The 20,047-nt window shown below is 46.4% G+C and overlaps 1 protein-coding gene across 4 annotated transcripts in view; it reads left to right on the plus strand.

Moving 5' to 3' along the window:
- SLC38A5 (solute carrier family 38 member 5) overlaps positions 1 to 20,047 on the plus strand; it is a 63,513-nt gene that overhangs the window by 20,028 nt on the left and 23,438 nt on the right. For 2 of the 4 annotated variants that reach the window (XM_073640411.1, XM_073640413.1), the window contains exon 1: positions 9,946 to 10,088. The exons of the other annotated variants lie outside the window; for them this stretch is intronic. The gene's annotated coding sequence lies outside the window, so the exon portion shown is untranslated. Of the gene's footprint in view, positions 1 to 9,945; positions 10,089 to 20,047 lie in introns of those variants that run through there. 4 annotated transcript variants of the gene reach the window in all.

Here is a 20,047-nt window from a genome sequence, read left to right on the forward strand (position 1 = left end):
GCTGCTAGGAAACCACTGCTAAGGACAGGCGACAAGCAGAACAGACTTGTTTGGGCTGAAGAACCCAAGAAATGGACATTAGACCAGTTAAAATCTGTGCTTTGGTCTGATGAGTCCAAATTTGAGATCTTTGGTTCCAACCACCGTGTCTTTGTGCGACGCAGAAAAGGTGAACGGATGGACTCTACATGCCTGGTTCCCACCGTAAAGCATGGAGGAGGAGGTGTGATGGTGTGGGGGTGCTTTGCTGGTGACACTGTTGGGGATTTATTCAAAATTGAAGGCATACTGAACCAGCATGGCTACCACAGCATCTTGCAGCGGCATGCTATTCCATCCGGTTTGCGTTTAGTTGGACCATCATTTATTTTTCAACAGGACAATGACCCCAAACACACCTTCAGGCTGTGTAAGGGCTATTTGACCAAAAAGGAGAGTGATGGGGTGCTACGCCAGATGACCTGGCCTCCACAGTCACCAGACCTGAACCCAATCGAGATGGTTTGGGGTGAGCTGGACCACAGAGTGAAGGCAAAAGGGCCAACAAGTGCTAAGCATCTCTGGGAACTCCTTCAAGATTGTTGGAAGACCATTTCCGGTGACTACCTCTTGAAGCTCATCAAGAGAATGCCAAGAGTGTGCAAAGCAGTCATCAAAGCAAAAGCTGGCTACTTTTAAGAACCTAAAATATAAGACATTTTCAGTTGTTTCACACTTTTTTGTTAAGTATATAATTCCACATGTGATAATTCATAGTTTTGATGCCTTCAGTGTGAATGTACAATTTTCATAGTAAAGAAAATACAGAAAAATCTTTAAATGAGAAGGTGTGTCCAAACTTTTGGTCTGTACTGTATATGAAGCAGATATAGCACGGTATGTGCAGCCATGACCCCCCTCCTCCAACGTGATCACCCCTCCCCCGGCTCAGGCTCATGGCTGTAATATGACGACTCTCAGCCTGCCTGAAACATGAAGAGAAGCAATGTCGTGTTATGGCTCCCCGCTGTCTGCAGAGCAGGCCTTTAGCAACAGGGGGACGCAGGCAAGTAGCCAAGGGAGACGCGCCGCAAACTCCGGGACGGAGAGATGCGCCGCAGGACAGGAAGATGCGCCGCAGATTGTGGGACGGGGAGATGCGCCGCAGATTGCGGTACGGGGAGATGCGCCGCAGATTGCAGGAAAGGGAGATGCTCCATAGATGACGAGCAGTCAGTAAATAATCGGTAAACACTCAGAGAAAACAACTATAGATTTTACTAAATTACTTGCCACCTGTGCAAACAAAGCCGCCCGTCTGTTATCACGCTGCTACCTGACAGCACATTCTCCATAACTACACAGGAAAGGGAGGCCAGCCGTAGACATTACACCACTGTGCACTGGATCTTCAGCTTCATCCCAAAATATTCAACAGTCAGTCCTCTTGAAGAATAAGTGCTGTATGTAAACACTACTACATGGTGGCAGATGGTATGCGATACGGAACCTGTGCCATACAATCCCCGTGGGCATGGCTCATAATCACTGAGCCAGCCTCTCAATCCAATGCTTTATAGTTATGTACATTAGCTTTCTGGAAAATCTAGGCTGCATCCAGCATGGCGGAGCACCCACACCCCTATTGGAGCAGAGTTCCATCTTTACAATTCTCTAGACTGGAAAATCTTACTAGATTATCCACGGATCCACCCCTGACTGGTCCTTCAGCACTCTAGGAAAGCTGGGCAATAGCAGCTATATTCGGTGTGACCCAAAGTTAATGGTAACAAATATTAGAAAAGATTTCTACCCTTGTGTACAGTACAGACCAAAAGTTTGGACACACCTTCTCCTTTAAAGATTTGAAAATTGTACATTCACACTGAAGGCATCAAAACTATGAATTAACACATGTGGAATTATATACTTAACAAAAAAGTGTGAAACAACTGAAAATATGTCTTATATTTTAGGTTCTTCAAAGTAGCCACCTTTTGCTTTGATGACTGCTTTGCACACTCTTGGCATTCTCTTGATTAGCTTCAAGAGGTAGTCACCGGAAATGGTCTTCCAACAATCTTGAAGGAGTTCCCAGAGATGCTTAGCACTTGTTGGCCCTTTTGCCTTCACTCTGCGGTCCAGCTCACCCCAAACCATCTCGATTGGGTTCAGGTCTGGTGACTGTGGAGGCCAGGTCATCTGGCATAGCACCCCATCACTCTCCTTTTTGGTCAGATAGCCCTTACACGGCCTGGAGGTGTGTTTGGGGTCATTGTCCTGTTGAAAAATAAATGATGGTCCAACTAAACGCAAACCGGATGGAATAGCATGCCGCTGCAAGATGCTGTGGTAGCCATGCTGGTTCAGTATGCCTTCAATTTTGAATAAATCCCCAACAGTGTCACCAGCAAAGTACCCCCACACCATCACACCTCCTCCTCGATGCTTCACGGTGGGAACCAGGCATGTAGAGTCCATCCGTTCATCTTTTCTGCGTCGCACAAAGACACGGTGGTTGGAACCAAAGATCTCAAATTTGGACTCATCAGACCAAAGCACAGATTTCCACTGGTCTAATGTCCATTCCTTGTGTTCTTTAGCCCAAACAAGTCTCTTCTGCTTGTTGCCTGTCCTTAGCAGTGGTTTCCTAGCAGTTATTTTACCATGAAGGCCTGCTGCACAAAGTCTCCTCTTAACAGTTGATGAAGAGATGTGTCTGCTGCTAGAACTCTGTGTGACATTGACCTGGTCTCTAATCTGAGCTGCTGTTAACCTGCAATTTCTGAGGCTGGTGACTCGGATAAACTTATCCTCAGAAGCAGAGGTGACTCTTGGTCTTCCTTTCCTGGGGCGGTCCTCATGTGAGCCAGTTTCTTTGTAGCACTTGATGGTTTTTGCAACTGCACTTGGGGACACTTTCAAAGTTTTCCCAATTTTTCGCACTGACTGACCTTCATTTCTTAAAGTAATGATGGCCACTCGTTTTTCTTTACTTAGAATTTGTATTATGGCAAGAAAAAAGCAGCTAACAGTCTATTCAGCTCATCAAGAGAATGCCAAGAGTGTGTAAAGCAGTCATCAAAGCAAAAGGTGGCTACTTTGAAGAACCTAGAATATAAGACATATTTTCAGTTGTTTCACACTTTTTTGTTAAGTATATAATTCTACATGTGTTAATTCATAGTTTTGTTGCCTTCAGTGTGAATGTACAATTTTTATAGTCATGAAAATACAGAAAAATCTTTAAATGAGAAGGTGTGTCCAAACTTTTGGTCGGTACTGTATATATTATTAATTTTTGTATCACCTTATGTGAAACACTTTACTGGCAATGGAGCTATATGAGAGATTATTTTTTAAGTGACAATATGTAGTTTTCTTTGGTCCCATTTTAAGCTCATAACTTTTTATGACAATTTTTTGGAGGTTCAATGAAGAAAAATAGGAATTCAGATTTATTTTTTTTAAACACCATTCAGTTCAATTTTGAAATTCTGCAGGTCAATAATAATTGACAATTCCAGATTTATTTAGAGTGTTTTCTATGTTCTACTAGATTTGGTAAATAAAATTCCATTAATATATATACGGAGTATATATATATATATATATATATATATTTTTTTTCACCATTTTCTGCAAACCATAACGTCTATTTATTTAGTAGACAAAACTGTTTGAGGGCTTGTATTTTGCGGGACAAGCTGTAGTTTTTATTGGTACCTTCTTTGGGTATTTACCACTTTTTTCATCACAAAATTTTTTTTCTAAGAGGAATGAACAAAAAAAAATCAGAAATTCTGGTACTCTATTGCTTTTACCATTTGGGATTACAGTAATATATATTTTTAGAACAGGTTGACACAATTACAATGATACCCAATTTATACTAGTAGAATTTCTTTACTACTTTTGCACAAGAAAATCACTTTCTTGCATTTTTTTGCATCATATTTTGAGAGCCATAGTTTTTCTTGGTCTGAGGGTTTGTCTTTTTGCCTAACGAGCTGTAGTTTTTATTGGTACCATCTTGGGATACATAAGACTTTTTAATGATCTATTACATTTTAGGTGAGGCTAAGGGTATGTGCACACGATGCAGAAATGCTCAGGATTTTTTCCTGAGCATTTCTGCATCTCCCTGGCAGGAAAAAACGCATGCGGATTGTACATGCGGTTTCCTGCCAGGGACATGCGGAAGTGAAACGTTCTTCACTTTCATTTCCGCATGCGGGTTGACAAGCGCTTCCCAAGCGATTTTAGCATCACTTGGAAAGTGCTTGTCAACTTCACACCATATAAATCCATGCAACCGGCATGGATTTATATAGTGTGTGAATGTCAAAAAATAAAAAATAAATATATACTTTACCCTCTGATGGCCCCCGGTGTCCTGCTTCGTTCGGTCCCGGCTGCCGGCAGTGAAGACTTTAGGACCTGCCGACGTCAGCGCCACGTGACCCGTCACATGACTCTGACGTCAGCGAAGGTCCTTCTTCATTCAACCCCGAAGTGCTGGGAACCAAGCAGGAGCGCTGCGCGGGCCGTCAGAAGGTGAGTATATATATATTTTTTATTTTATTCTTTTTTTTTTTTAATGGTACCTGGGTCTGGATGAGAGTCCTCTCATCCAGACCCGGGTACCATCCGCACATTAGACCGCATGAAAAGCGCATCAACATATACAGTGATGCGGATTCCATGCGGTCTAATGCAAGTCAATGGCGGCAAAAAAGCAGAGTTTCCGCAAAATTAATTGACATGCTGCGGATTTTTGAGCGCAGCGTTTACGCTGCGGAAAAATCCGCATCATGGGCACAGCACATGCGGATTTCAATTGGGGAACATTGCTGCCCTTCTACCATGCGTTTTTAATGCGTTTCCGCAACTGCAAAAACGCCACGGAAACGCATTAAAAACGCATCGTGTGAACTCAGCCTTAATGAAAAAAATCCTGGAGAATTTTTTTTTTGCAGAGTATGGGAAAAATAATGACAGTTTTATTATCCTGGTTGTTACATTAGATGGTACCAGATGTGTCTCTCTTTTTAGAACATTTGTCTTAATAAGTTAAACAACTTTTAGACTATGTGCCCACGATGCAGAAATGCTCAGGATTTTTTCCAGAGCGTTTCTGCATCTCCCTGGCAGAAAAAAACGCATGCGGATTGTACATGCGTTTTTCCTGCCAGGGACATGCGGATGTGAAGCGTTCTTCACATGCATTTCAGCATGCGGGTTCACAAGCGATTTTAGCATCACTTGGAAAGTGCTTGACAACTTGGTCACACTATATAAATCCATGCAAACGGCATGGATTTATATAGTGTGACCGAAAGAATGGTAAAAAATAAAAAAATAAATATATACTTACCTTCTGATGGCCCCCGGAGTCTTGCTTCGCTCCGTCTTGGCGTGCTGGCAGCTCGCGGTACACTACACTGAAGGACCTGCCGTCACATGACTATGATGTCAGCGCAGGTCCTTCAGTCCACCGCGAGCTGTCGGCAAGTGAAGACAAGGACACCAGGGGCCATCAGAAGGTAAGTATAATATTTATTTTATTCTTTTTTTCACAGGTTCTATGGTACCCGGGTCCTGAGGAGAGTCTCCTCACCTCCACACCCGGGTACCATCCGCACATTGAAACACTTGGATTCCGCTTCTGCAGTGATGTCAAATCCATGCGTTTCAATGCAAGTCAATGGCGGCGAAAACGCAGCGCTTCCGCAAAATAATTGGTAGTGCTGCGTTTTTTTCCGCAATGATAACCCGCAGCGGAAATTTCCGCAGCATGTGCACAGCAAATGCGGATTATCATTGGGGACCATGGCAGGCCTTCTACCAAGCGTTTTTTAAGTGTTTCTGCAGCGTTTTTGCCGCTGCGGAAACGCTTAAAAAACGCATCGTGGGCGCACAGCCTTAGTTCTGAAAAATAGGAATTTTTAAAAGAAAAACCTTGTGAATAGCAACTGCTGTGTCTGTGCTATGTCTGTGTCTGTGCTGGCAGAGAGCTGTTAGACCGAGGGAGCCCTGAGATCACAGGCTCGGAGTGAAGATCCATTGCTTTTTTATGCACTAACAGAAACTGGCACATTCTACTAGGACAAGAAAAGTTAGTGGAGAAATGCTAGTGGTCAAAGGACATGACACTATTACTAAGAACTTGGGTCAGTGCTGTATCTACCAGCATTTGGCTTTAGTAATTTCCTAATTTTACTCTAATACATGAGCAGAACTCTGTTGATACATGGGAAACAGATCAGGACGCAGCGCTCTGCTCTACAATCTGGAAATATTACTGTTAGTCACAATGTGCAGATTTTCCCCCTTTAGCTTTAATGTTTACTCCACAAACCAGTGAAGCGTTCCCTACAGTTTTCACTCCTGGACGGTTGACATATTGTGCTGCTGATTAACTAAAGCAAGAGCGTCCCCCTTTTCATGTTATTTTTAGGTTCAGGGAAAATATATATTTTTGTACCGTGTTAGCCAGTAGATAGAAAAATATTTAGATCTGAGAGTCCTCAGTGGTTGATACCTTTTAATAACTAACTGAAAAGATAGTAGCCTCGCAAGCTTGCAATTTGTTACTCAGGCCTCTACATCAGGCATCGTATAACATGAAATCTGAAGAGTCACATATTTATACACAATAGGACACAAAAATAACGCAATACTCATCTATTGCATTATTTCTGTGTCCTATTGTGTATAAATATGTGACTCTTCAGATTTCATGTTATACGATGCCTGATGAAGAGATCTGAGTAGTCTCGCAAGCTTGCAATTTGTTGCTATCTTTTCAGTTAGCCATTAAAAGGTATCAACCACTGAGGACTCTCAGATCTAAATATTTTTAGGTTCAAAATGATGTGGAAATTTCATACTATATCTGTATAAGTTAACAGAGCTCCAAAATGCTATCCACAGCCACCACTAGGTCGAGCTCCCTATACATAGAGATACATATGATTCTGTCTGTAGCCACCACTAGGGAGAGCTCCCTGCATACAGAGATACATAAGATTCTGTCTGTAGCCACCACTAGGGGGACCTCCCTGCATACAGAGATACATAAGATTCTGTCTGTAGCCACCACTAGGGGGACCTCCCTGCATACAGAGATACATAAGATTCTGTCTGTAGCCACCACTAGGGGGACCTCCCTGCATACAGAGATACATAAGATTCTGTCTGTAGCCACCACTAGGGGGACCTCCCTGCATACAGAGATACATAAGATTCTGTCTGCAGCTACCACTAGGAGGAGCTCCCTGTATACAGAGATACATGATAAGATTCTGTCTGCAGCCACCACTAGGAGGAACTCCCTGTATACCGAGATACATGAAAAAATTCTGTCTGCAGCCACCACTAGGGGGAGCTCTCTGTATACAGAGATACATGATAAGATTCCGCCTGCAGCCACCACTAGGAGGAGCTCCCTGTATACCGAGATACATGAAAAAAAATCTGTCTCCAAACACCACTAGGGGGAGCTCTCTGCATAGTGTATGGAGTTTAATATACAGATAAGTGGAAGTAAGCTCTCCTTAGTGATGTCAGAATTTTATTTAATTTTACAAAAAGCAAACAGCAGTTTAAAAAAAAAAGTGTGAGAACAGTATCCTCAGGATAACACTTCCTGTTCTGTGCGATGTTATGGTGCTATGGCAGCACTGAGCCACCGTTGTGGTACATAGGTGTAGGAGTATTCGAGCTAGCTGAGGATAAGGACTTCGATTCTGACAGTGCCCTCATGACAACAATGAACAACCAGAGCAAGCACAGGAAGTGTTGTCATGTGTCCACAGCACAGGTATAAGTTATTGGTGATCTGATGACGCCTCTTTTTTTTTCAGAAATTCCCAAATACTGAAAAGCAGAACAATAGTGAATAAAGATTGTAACCAGAAAAAAAAAAAAGCTCTTGAACGTCTCTAGAAACTGAAGACATTGCTGGAGATACTGTGTGAAAGGGTTTGATGCTCCAGGAATAGCTCACACACAAACCATCTGCAGATTTTCCATTTATTTCCCAAGCCTCATGGGAGTCCGGTCCTGGGTGTTTTATGGGATCATGTGTGTTCAGAGAACCTGCTCTTAAAGGAACATAGCCAGTAAAGGATTTTCCCACCACCATAGTCTTCTATGGTATGCTGACTGGACATGCCTGAAAGGCCGAACTGCAGGGGTGACTAAAATAGAGAGTGACATCATGTGCAAGGACCTGGACACCATTAGTTACTAGATACAGTACAGACCAAAAGTTTGGACACACCTTCTCATTTAAAGATTTTTCTGTATTTTCATGACTATGAAAATTGTACATTTACACTGAAGGCATCAAAACTATGAATTAACACATGTGGAATTATATACTTAACAAAAAAGTGTGAAACAACTGAAAATATGTCTTATATTCTAGGTTCTTCAAAGTAGCCACCTTTTGCTTTGATGACTGCTCTGCACACTCTTGGCATTCTCTTGATGAGCTGATGTATGTATGTGTCCCTTCTGTCATATCTCTGCAATACACCACACAATGGTACACCAACCATCTTATGAACTATCCCTCTCTGTTATCAGCCATTTATTACTCCATGAACGGATAACATATATTTTTTAATTTAATGATGTATAATTGCATTGATGCCAAATTTACCTTTACGGTGGATACACAAACAGTTTTTCAGAGATAATGCATCGTCTTTTTTTGTTTTTGTGTCTTTCTGGCTGTTTTTTTCTGGTCTATGTAGCCAGATGTTACATGTAAGTCTATGGAGAAAAAAGTAGACGCACTACAGTGTGGTTTTCTTTGTGACTCCTCAGTGGTATTTTTTTCTTGTATTTCTACCACAGACGTTCATTAATAAAAAAAAAAACAACCGAGTGCAGGTGTGATAGAAGCATAAAGGTTATTCATGGCAGGATCCCACACTATGAATTGAATGGTAATACCTTTAGGGCTTGTTCACATGTAGTGTCATTGATGTGCTTTATTGTCATGGGAAAAAAAACATCACTTTACAGGAACAACAAAATGAATGTGATTTCTAAAATCACAGGATGTGAAAACTTTCATTGCTTTTTTCTACAGTTTTCACCATTGAGATAAAAAATGGTTTAACACCCCCCCAAAAAAAATTGCAGAAAAAATGCACATCTAATGTAGATAATCATTGGTCTGCTTTTTTTTTCATGCAGAAATTAATAAGTTGCATTTGCTTTAAGCATCTGGTTTATTGACTGCGAGATGCACAATTTTTTTACAACCTTTTTAATAGTTTTCACGTGAAAGCTGATGAATCAAGGCCTTAATATATCTGCACCGTGGTGGAAAATCAGCTGCGTATTATAGTAGCAGCAAAATCACTGGCGCAGTATGAAATCTTATCCACTGGAGAAAGTCTGCATCGTAAGTATGTGGCGCTGTGGATTATGTCACTTTATGCTGCGTATTTTCACTGTTTTCACAAGAAAGGGTGAAATGTGCGACAAAGTTGAAGCATTTCCGCAGCGAATTCTGCCATTGTAGATTTTATGCTGCTTTATTTTGACAGCGTTTAAGTTCTATGTGCACACACCATTATAAAGACTTAGCTGAGACTTATAGTTCCACAATACTAGGACCTGTATGTACTCCTACTGTGCCGGCCCCCCATGTATGTTGACTTTTTTTGCTTTTGAGCTAATAAAATCGTAAGAAATCAATTACAAAACTGTTGTGTTTCGGGAGTAATTAGGCTAAGTGGTGCTTACGGCTCACCGCCTGCATTAAGACTTTTTTTTTTGGGTATGAGTGGATGTCTTTCTAATTACAGGGATACTGGCTGTGAGTGGACGCTGTGTATGGAGAACAGTGTGGCCTCTCTTCTCAGGAGTCCACCACCCATGGTACTATATACTGAACGACTCTCTCAGTAGCTGCAAGGGGAGGGACGTCACGTATGTGTCACTAGATTGGGGTTGGCCAGGGTGGGCCTTTCTGCCTGTGAGTGTAATGTGTGCAGGGTGACAGTATTCCTCCTCCGTCCTGTGAATTCCAGCTGCAAGTAAAAATCCCCCCAAGAGTGGAGCACCCCTTCCCTGAGATGTGTTGGGTGAGTGCTGGGTTGAGGTGGGGTGTGACTGAGGCGGAGCAGGGGGAATTTAAGCCCAGAATCTAGGATTTGCAGGGCAGTCTTGATGCAATTCCATGCTTCTCTTGCATCAGACGACACATGATCTAATCCTTCAAGTAGCCAGCCAACTTCAAGTGCAAGGGCCCCTCCCATTAGTCATGGAGGAGGGGGTGGGGGGCTCTACAAGGGAACTGGGGTCCCTACTATAATAAAGGGTTGTATTCCTGGAGGATGGTGTACTGAAATAGTGAAAAAAAAGAAAAGAAGTGAGGCTCCATATATAATTCATGGCAGATAAAGAAGAACACGTGTCCAAAAGGAAACATTTCTTGCCTTTACTCACTTCCATTCCATTCCTTTCACGATTCTCCTTTAAAATTTGTGCTTTGGGATATCTCCCAGAAATAATATAAAGTAGTAAACTGACAGTCCTATGTAAAAGCACAGAGAACGCGTCGTAATGTGACCAGGAGTTATGCTGAATGATAAAATCCCCTCCACAGCAGCTGGAAGTGTACTGGACTTATTTATTACGTAGCAATGTGCAAAAAAAGTAGTTAAAGTTGAATTTTGGGTAGAAATGCTTCACATCTGGCGGCAATTGCTTGTCGCCCCCCTTTTCCTTCAGTACGTCACCACCACCCCTTTCCTCCTCTATGGCAGGTTTTCTTTGGTCGCTTTCTGTGTGTGAAAACGTGGCCATAAGAAAAATAAGGAAATGGAGTAAATAGAGAACAAACCGTGCGAACCTTCCGCTCTTGTAGTTCAGGATTAGAGGCTTTCAGTCGTATCTCACTGTGTCTCATGGCGCTCGCTGCTTCCTTACCCCGCAGCACACCATGAAGTGAAGCATAAGGCTACGTTGTCCCAACAAGCAGAACAAAGGAGCCCCCTCCAAAAGGTGGCTGGAAATAGAGAGCTAATATTCCTTACACTGTTTCATGGGCAACAAAATGCTTCATTTTCCTTCTAACGTAAACTTTTACAAAATGTATTAAGTTAATTTTCTCATTAAGAACTTGGAAGAGAAATAGTCATGAATATCTAGAATGACAGCCTGTGTGTGTGTGTGTATATATGTGTATATGTATATATATATATATATATATATATATATATATATATATATATATATATATATATATATATATATATATATATTGCAAACATATGGCACAGCGCTGTACAATCAGTGGAAGGCATACACGTACAGAATGCGAGCAGTAGATATAGCTGTGTGGACATATTGCCACGTTGCGGATACTAAAGTCAGAGAGATTTGCATCAGAACTACATAGAAAAAATAATCCAATACGGGTATGTAAAAGGTGGTCTCTACTCTTGATAATCTCATTCATACAAGGGTCTCTCGAAAATAATATACTGGGATCTTTATTGATCAGCTGCAGCAAGTATTCAGTTTCCCTACAGCGCCACCACAGGAGCAATTAAGCATTACACAATTCTAACAAATCAATGGGATATGAGCACTAGAACATAGAGTAATTCAGTGGTCAGCCTGAGTCAGTACTTTCTTTCATTTCTTTTGACGACCCACTTTCCTACGGATTAATCCTTCAAACCTTCCAAATTTGCATTTACAACAAGAATGTAGACTCCACATAGCAAGAGCACTGGAGCAATCGCCTGGGCACAGTCAGATCGCAGCGTCCCCAGGTGTAACGGTCTCTAAGGTTCTGCTGTCAGTTTGTTCCCTGTTAGATATTTAGGTAGATCAGTCATGTAACCCGTATGGCAGATATGAGGAGCAATAATTCACCCCAACTGATACACAGAAGCAAAACCTCTCATTCCTATTCATACCTGACGAATAGAAAGCCCCGCTAATACTAAGGTACACACGCTGCCGATGTCTTTCTGTATGGGATACAAAGCAATCTGTACCGTAAAGGCCACAGTAGATTGCAAGAGTATTCACCCCCATGGCATTTTTGTTGTTTTGCTACCTCACAACCTGGAATTTCACTGTGTTTTTTTTAGGCTTTGCATCAGTTCATGTAAAGAACTTGCCTACAACTGTGAACATTTGTTTTTTTTCTTTATTGTGAAGCAAACAACAAATAGGATAAAATACCTGAAAAGTTCAGTGTGCTTAACTAATCACCCCCCTAAAGTCAGTACTTTGTAGAGCCTCCTTTTGCGGCAATTACAGCTGCAAGTTGCTTTGTATAAGTATCTATGAGCTTTCCACATCTTGCCACTGGGATTTTTGCCCATTCCTGAAGGCAAAACTGCTCCAGCTCCTTCAAGTTAGATGGTTTCCTCTGGTGAACAGCAATCTCCAAGTCTGACCACATATTCTCAATTGGATTAAGGTCCGGGCTTTGACTAGGCCACGCCAAAACATTTACACATTTCCCCCTTAAACCACTTGAGTGTTGCTTTAGCAGTATGCTTTTGGGTCATTGCCTTGTTGGAAGGTGAACCTCTATCCCAGTCTCAAATCACTGACAGACCGAAACAGGTTTTGCTCAAGAATATCCCTGTATTTCGCACCATTCATCTTCCTCTCGACTCGGACCATTTTCCCTGTCCCTGCTATTGAAAAACATTCCCACAGCATAATGCTGCCACCGCCATGTTTCACTGTGGGGATGGTGTTCTTGGTGAAATGAACTGTGTTGGTGTGGCGCCAGACATAGCATTTACTTTGGTGGCCAAAAAGTTCAATTTTGGTCTCATCTGACCACAGCACCTTCCTCCATACATTTGGGGAATCTTCCACATGTCTTTTGGCAAACTCAAAACGAGCCCACAATTTGCATGTGTAAGTAAGGATATTTTTTTTTAGAACCCAACCCTGACTTTTACTTCTCAACAACGTTGTCCCTGACTTGTTTGGAGATCTCCTTTGTCTTCATGGTGTTTGGTTAGTGGTGCCTCTTGGTTAATGGTGTTGCTGACTCTGTGGCTTTTCAGAAAAGGTAAAGTGTATATACTGACAGACATGTGACATTAGATTGCACACAGGTGAACGTCCTGTCACTAAGTATGTGACTTATGAAAGTAATTGCTTGTACCAGAATTTTTTTATGGGCTTCATACCAAAAAGGGATGAATACATATGCACATGCCAATTTTTAGCTATTTGATCCCATAAATTTAATTTCTGCCTATATTTTTCTCACTTCACCAACTTAGACTATTTAGTGCTGATGCATCACACACAAATCGGATTACAAAAATATTTAAACACAGGTTGTAATGTAACAAAATAGGTAAAAAGCCAAGGGGGGGGGGGGGGTGAATACTTTCTCAAGAGACTTTATGTGCACATGTTGAGTAATTACAGCAGATTTTTTTTTTATCACCAAATACCTGAGGTGCTGGCAGAAAAACCGCTACATAAAATACACACATTTTCTGGAACCTTTTTTTTATCTTTGCCCCCATAATGATGACTTGACATGCTGCAGATCTGAAAAAACACATTGAGGGTTTAAATCTGCAAAAAGATAAGCAGCACATGAGATTTCAGAAATCTCCTTCACTTTGCTGGTGCTGTAAAGTGCAGTATTTTTTACCCTTGAAAAACCCGTGAGAAATAATGTGGCAAAAATGCAGTGTGTGAATAAGCCCTAAGAAAAGGGATACAGAAAAACCTGAGCCATACCAGGGATATAGAGCGGCCTGCGCCCTAATACAAGAGATACAGAGCGGCCTGCACCCTAATACCAGGGATACAGAGCGAGCTGCACCCTAATACCAGGGATACAGAGCGGCCTGCACCCTAATACAAGAGATACAGAGCGGCCTGCACCCTAATACCAGGGATACAGAGCGGCCTGCGCCCTAATACAAGAGATACAGAGCGGCCTGCGCCCTAATACAAGAGATACAGAGCGGCCTGCGCCCTAATACCAGGGATACAGAGCGGTCTGCGCCCTAATACCAGGGATACAGAGCGAGCTGCACCCTAATACCAGGGATACAGAGCGGCCTGCACCCTAATACAAGAGATACAGAGCGGCCTGCACCCTAATACCAAGGATACAGAGCGGCCTGCGCCCTAATACAAGAGATACAGAGCGGCCTGCGCCCTAATACCAGGGATACAGAGCGGTCTGCGCCCTAATACCAGGGATACAGAGCGAGCTGCACCCTAATACCAGGGATACAGAGCGGCCTGCACCCTAATACAAGAGATACAGAGCGGCCTGCACCCTAATACCAGGGATACAGAGCGGCCTGCGCCCTAATACAAGAGATACAGAGCAGCCTGCGCCCTAATACAAGAGATACAGAGCGGCCTGCACCCTAATACCAGGGATACAGAGCGGTCTGCGCCCTAATACCAGGGGTACAGAGCGGCCTCCGCCCTAATACCAGGGATACAGATCGAACCTGAGCCCTAATACCAGGGGTAGAGAGCGGCCTGCACCCTAATACAAGGGATACAGAAATCCTGCGCCCTAATACCAGGGATATAGAGCGAGCTGCACCCTAATACCAGGGATACAGAGCGGCCTGCGCCCTAATACCAGGGATACAGAGCGGCCTGCACCCTAATACCAGGAATACAGAGCAGTCTGCGCCCTAATACCAGGGGTACAGAGCGGCCTCCGCCCTAATACCAGGTATACAGATTGATCCTGAGCCCTAATACCAGGGGTAGAGAGCGGCCTGCACCCTAATACAAGGGATACAGAAATCCTGCGCCCTAATACCAGGGATATAGAGCGAGCTGCACCCTAATACCAGGGATACAGAGTGGCCTGCGCCCTAATACCAGGGATATAGAGCGAGCTGCACCCTAATACCAGGGATACAAAGCGGCCTGCGCCCTAATACCAGGGGTACAGAGCAAGCTGCACCCTAATACCAGGGATACAGAGCGGTCTCCGCCCTAATACCAAGGGTACAGAGCGGCCTCCGCCCTAATACCAGGGATACAGAGCGACCTGAGCCCTAATACCAGGGATACAGAGCGGTCTGCGCCCTAATACCAGGGGTACAGAGCAGCCTGCACCCTAATACCAGGGATACAGAGCTGTCTGCACCCTAATACCAGGGGTACAGAACGGCCTGAGCCCTAATACAAGAGATACAGAGCGGCCTGCGCCCTAATACAAGAGATACAGAGTGGCCTGCACCCTAATACCAGGGATACAGAGCGGTCTGCGCCCTAATACCAGGGGTACAGAGCGGCCTCCGCCCTAATACCAGGGGTACAGAGCGGCCTCCGCCCTAATACCAGGGATACAGATCGAACCTGAGCCCTAATACCAGGGGTAGAGAGCGGCCTGCACCCTAATACAAGGGATACAGAAATCCTGCGCCCTAATACCAGGGATATAGAGCGAGCTGCACCCTAATACCAGGGATACAGAGCGGCCTGCGCCCTAATACCAGGGATACAGAGCGGCCTGCGCCCTAATACCAGGAATACAGAGCAGTCTGCGCCCTAATACCAGGGGTACAGAGCGGCCTCCGCCCTAATACCAGGTATACAGATCGAACCTGAGCCCTAATACCAGGGGTAGAGAGCGGCCTGCACCCTAATACAAGGGATACAGAAATCCTGCGCCCTAATACCAGGGATATAGAGCAAGCTGCACCCTAATACCAGGGATACAGAGTGGCCTGCGCCCTAATACCAGGGATATAGAGCGAGCTGCACCCTAATACCAGGGATACAAAGCGGCCTGCGCCCTAATACCAGGGGTACAGAGCAAGCTGCACCCTAATACCAGGGATACAGAGCGGTCTCCGCCCTAATACCAGGGGTACAGAGCGGCCTTCGCCCTAATACCAGGGATACAGAGCTGTCTGCGCCCTAATACCAGGGGTACAGAACGGCCTCCGCCCTAATACCAGGTATACAGAGCGACCTGAGCCCTAATACCAGGGGTACAGAGTGGCCTGCACCCTAATACCAGGGGTACAGAGCGACCTGAGCCCTAATACCAGGGATACAGAGTGGTCTGCGCCCTAATACCAGGGGTACAGAGCAGCCTGCACCCTAATACCAGGGATACAGAGCTGTCTGCGCCCTAATACCAGGGGTACAGAACGGCCTCCGCCCTAATACCAGGGGTACAGAGCGGCCTCCGCCCTAATACCAGGGGTACAGAGCGACCTGAGCCCTAATACCAGGGATACAGAGCGGTCTGCGCCCTAATACCAGGGGTACAGAGCAGCCTGCACCCTAATACCAGGGATACAGAGCTGTCTGCGCCCTAATACCAGGGGTACAGAACGGCCTCCGCCCTAATACCAGGTATACAGAGCGACCTGAGCCCTAATACCAGGGGTACAGAGTGGCCTGCACCCTAATACCAGGGGTACAGAGCGGCCTGCACCCTAATACCAGGGATACAGAGCGGCCTGCACCCTAATACAAGGGATACAGAAATCCTGCGCCCTAATACCAGGGATATAGAGCGAGCTGCACCCTAATACCAGGGATACAGAGCAGCCTGCGCCCTAATACCAGGGGTACAGAGCGAGCTGCACCCTAATACCAGGGATACAGAGCGATCTGCGCCCTAATACCAGGGATACAGAGGGACCTGAGCCCTAAAACCAGGGGTACAAAGCGGCCTGCGCCCTAATACCTGGGGTACAGAGCGGTCTGCGCCCTAATACCAGGGATACAGAGCGACCTGAGCCCTAAAACCAGGGGTACACAGCGGCCTGCGCCCTAATACCAGGGATACAGAGGGACCTGAGCCCTAAAACCAGGGGTACAGAGCGGCCTGCGCCCTAATACCTGGGGTACAGAGCGGCCTCCGCCCTAATACCTGGGGTACAGAGCGGCCTCCGCCCCAATACCTGGGGTACAGAGCGGCCTGAGCCCTAAAACCAGGGGTACACAGCGGCCTGCGCCCTAATACCAGGGATATAGAGCGGCCTGCACCCTAATACAAGAGATACAGAGCGGCCTGCGCCCTAATCCAAGAGATACAGAGCGGCCTGCGCCCTAATACCAGGGATACAGAGCGGCGTGCGCCCTAATACCAGGGGTACAGAGCGGTCTGCGCCCTAATACCAGGGGTACAGAGCGGTCTGTGCCCTAATACCAGGGGTACAGAGCGGCCTGCGCCCTAATACCAGGGATACAGAGCGGTCTGCGCCCTAATACCAGGGGTACAGAGCGGCCTCTGCCCTAATACCAGGGGTACAGAGCGGCCTCCGCCCTAATACCAGGGGTACAGAGCGGCCTCCGCCCTAATACCAGGGGTGCAGAGCGGCCTCCGCCCTAATACCAGGGATACAGAGCGACCTGAGCCCTAATACCAGGGATACAGAGCGGTCTGCGCCCTAATACCAGGGGTACAGAGCGGCCTGCATCCTAATACCAGGGATACAGAGCGGTCTGCGCCCTAATACCAGGGGTACAGAGTGGCCTCCGCCCTAATACCAGGGATATAGAGAGAGCTGCACCCTAATACCAGGGATACAGAGCGATCTGCGCCCTAATACCAGGGGTACAGAGCGATCTGCGCCCTAATACCAGGGGTACAGAGCGGCCTCTGCCCTAATACCAGGGATACAGCCCTAAGAAAAGGGATACAGAAAAACCTGAGCCATACCAGGGATATAGAGCGGCCTGCGCCCTAATACAAGAGATACAGAGCGGCCTGCACCCTAATACCAGGGATACAGAGCGGCCTGCGCCCTAATACAAGAGATACAGAGCGGCCTGCACACTAATACCAGGGATACAGAGCGGTCTGCGCCCTAATACCAGGGGTAGAGAGCGGCCTGCACCCTAATACAAGGGATACAGAAATCCTGCGCCCTAATACCAGGGATATAGAGCGAGCTGCACCCTAATACCAGGGATACAGAGCGGCCTGCGCCCTAATACCAGGGATACAGAGCGGCCTGCACACTAATACCAGGAATACAGAGCAGTCTGCGCCCTAATACCAGGGGTACAGAGCGGCCTCCGCCCTAATACCAGGTATACAGATTGATCCTGAGCCCTAATACCAGGGGTAGAGAGCGGCCTGCACCCTAATACAAGGGATACAGAAATCCTGCGCCCTAATACCAGGGATATAGAGCGAGCTGCACCCTAATACCAGGGATACAGAGTGGCCTGCGCCCTAATACCAGGGATATAGAGCGAGCTGCACCCTAATACCAGGGATACAAAGCGGCCTGCGCCCTAATACCAGGGGTACAGAGCAAGCTGCACCCTAATACCAGAGATACAGAGCAAGCTGCACCCTAATACCAGGGATACAGAGCGGTCTCCGCCCTAATACCAGGGGTACAGAGCGACCTCCGCCCTAATACCAGGGATACAGAGCGACCTGAGCCCTAATACCAGGGATACAGAGCGGTCTGCGCCCTAATACCAGGGGTACAGAGCAGCCTGCACCCTAATACCAGGGATACAGAGCGGCCTGCGCCCTAATACAAGAGATACAGAGCGGCCTGCGCCCTAATACAAGAGATACAGAGTGGCCTGCACCCTAATACCAGGGATACAGAGCGGTCTGCGCCCTAATACCAGGGATACAGATCGAACCTGAGCCCTAATACCAGGGGTAGAGAGCGGCCTGCACCCTAATACAAGGGATACAGAAATCCTGCGCCCTAATACCAGGGATATAGAGCGAGCTGCACCCTAATACCAGGGATACAGAGCGGCCTGCGCCCTAATACCAGGGATACAGAGCGGCCTGCACCCTAATACCAGGAATACAGAGCAGTCTGCGTCCTAATACCAGGGGTACAGAGCGGCCTCCGCCCTAATACCAGGTATACAGATCGAACCTGAGCCCTAATACCAGGGGTACAGAGTGGCCTGCACCCTAATACCAGGGGTACAGAGCGGCCTGCACCCTAATACCAGGGATACAGAGCGGCCTGCACCCTAATACAAGGGATACAGAAATCCTGCGCCCTAATACCAGGGATATAGAGCGAGCTGCACCCTAATACCAGGGATACAGAGCAGCCTGCGCCCTAATACCAGGGGTACAGAGCGAGCTGCACCCTAATACCAGGGATACAGAGCGATCTGCGCCCTAATACCAGGGATACAGAGGGACCTGAGCCCTAAAACCAGGGGTACAGAGCGGCCTGCGCCCTAATACCTGGGGTACAGAGCGGTCTGCGCCCTAATACCAGGGGTACAGAGCGGCCTCCGCCCTAATACCAGGGATACAGAGCGACCTGAGCCCTAAAACCAGGGGTACACAGCGGCCTGCGCCCTAATACCAGGGATATAGAGCGGCCTGCACCCTAATACAAGGGGTACAGAGCGGTCTGCGCCCTAATACCAGGGGTACAGAGCGGCCTGCACCCTAATACCAGGGATACAGAGCGGTCTGCGCCCTAATACCTGGGGTACAGAGCGGTCTGCGCCCTAATACCAGGGGTACAGAGCGGCCTCCGCCCTAATACAAGAGATACAGAGCGGCCTGTGCCCTAATCCAAGAGATGCAGAGCGGCCTGCGCCCTAATACCAGGGATACAGAGCGGCGTGCGCCCTAATACCAGGGGTACAGAGCGGTCTGCGCCCTAATACCAGGGGTACAGAGCGGCCTGCACCCTAATACCAGGGATACAGAGCGGTCTGCGCCCTAATACCAGGGGTACAGAGTGGCCTCCGCCCTAATACCAGGGGTACAGAGCGGCCTCCGCCCTAATACCAGGGGTACAGAGCGGCCTCCGCCCTAATACCAGGGATACAGAGCGACCTGAGCCCTAATACCAGGGATACAGAGCGGTCTGCGCCCTAATACCAGGGGTACAGAGCGGCCTGCACCCTAATACCAGGGATACAGAGCGGTCTGCGCCCTAATACCAGGGGTACAGAGCGGCCTCCGCCCTAATACCAGGGATATAGAGAGAGCTGCACCCTAATACCAGGGATACAGAGCGATCTGCGCCCTAATACCAGGGGTACAGAGCGATCTGCGCCCTAATACCAGGGGTACAGAGCGGCCTCTGCCCTA

This window comes from Phyllobates terribilis, unplaced genomic scaffold, assembly GCF_046119375.1.
Source record: "Phyllobates terribilis strain yellow unplaced genomic scaffold, ASM4611937v1 Scaffold_7__3_contigs__length_470593459, whole genome shotgun sequence".
NCBI classification, from domain to species: Eukaryota; Metazoa; Chordata; class Amphibia; order Anura; family Dendrobatidae; genus Phyllobates; species Phyllobates terribilis.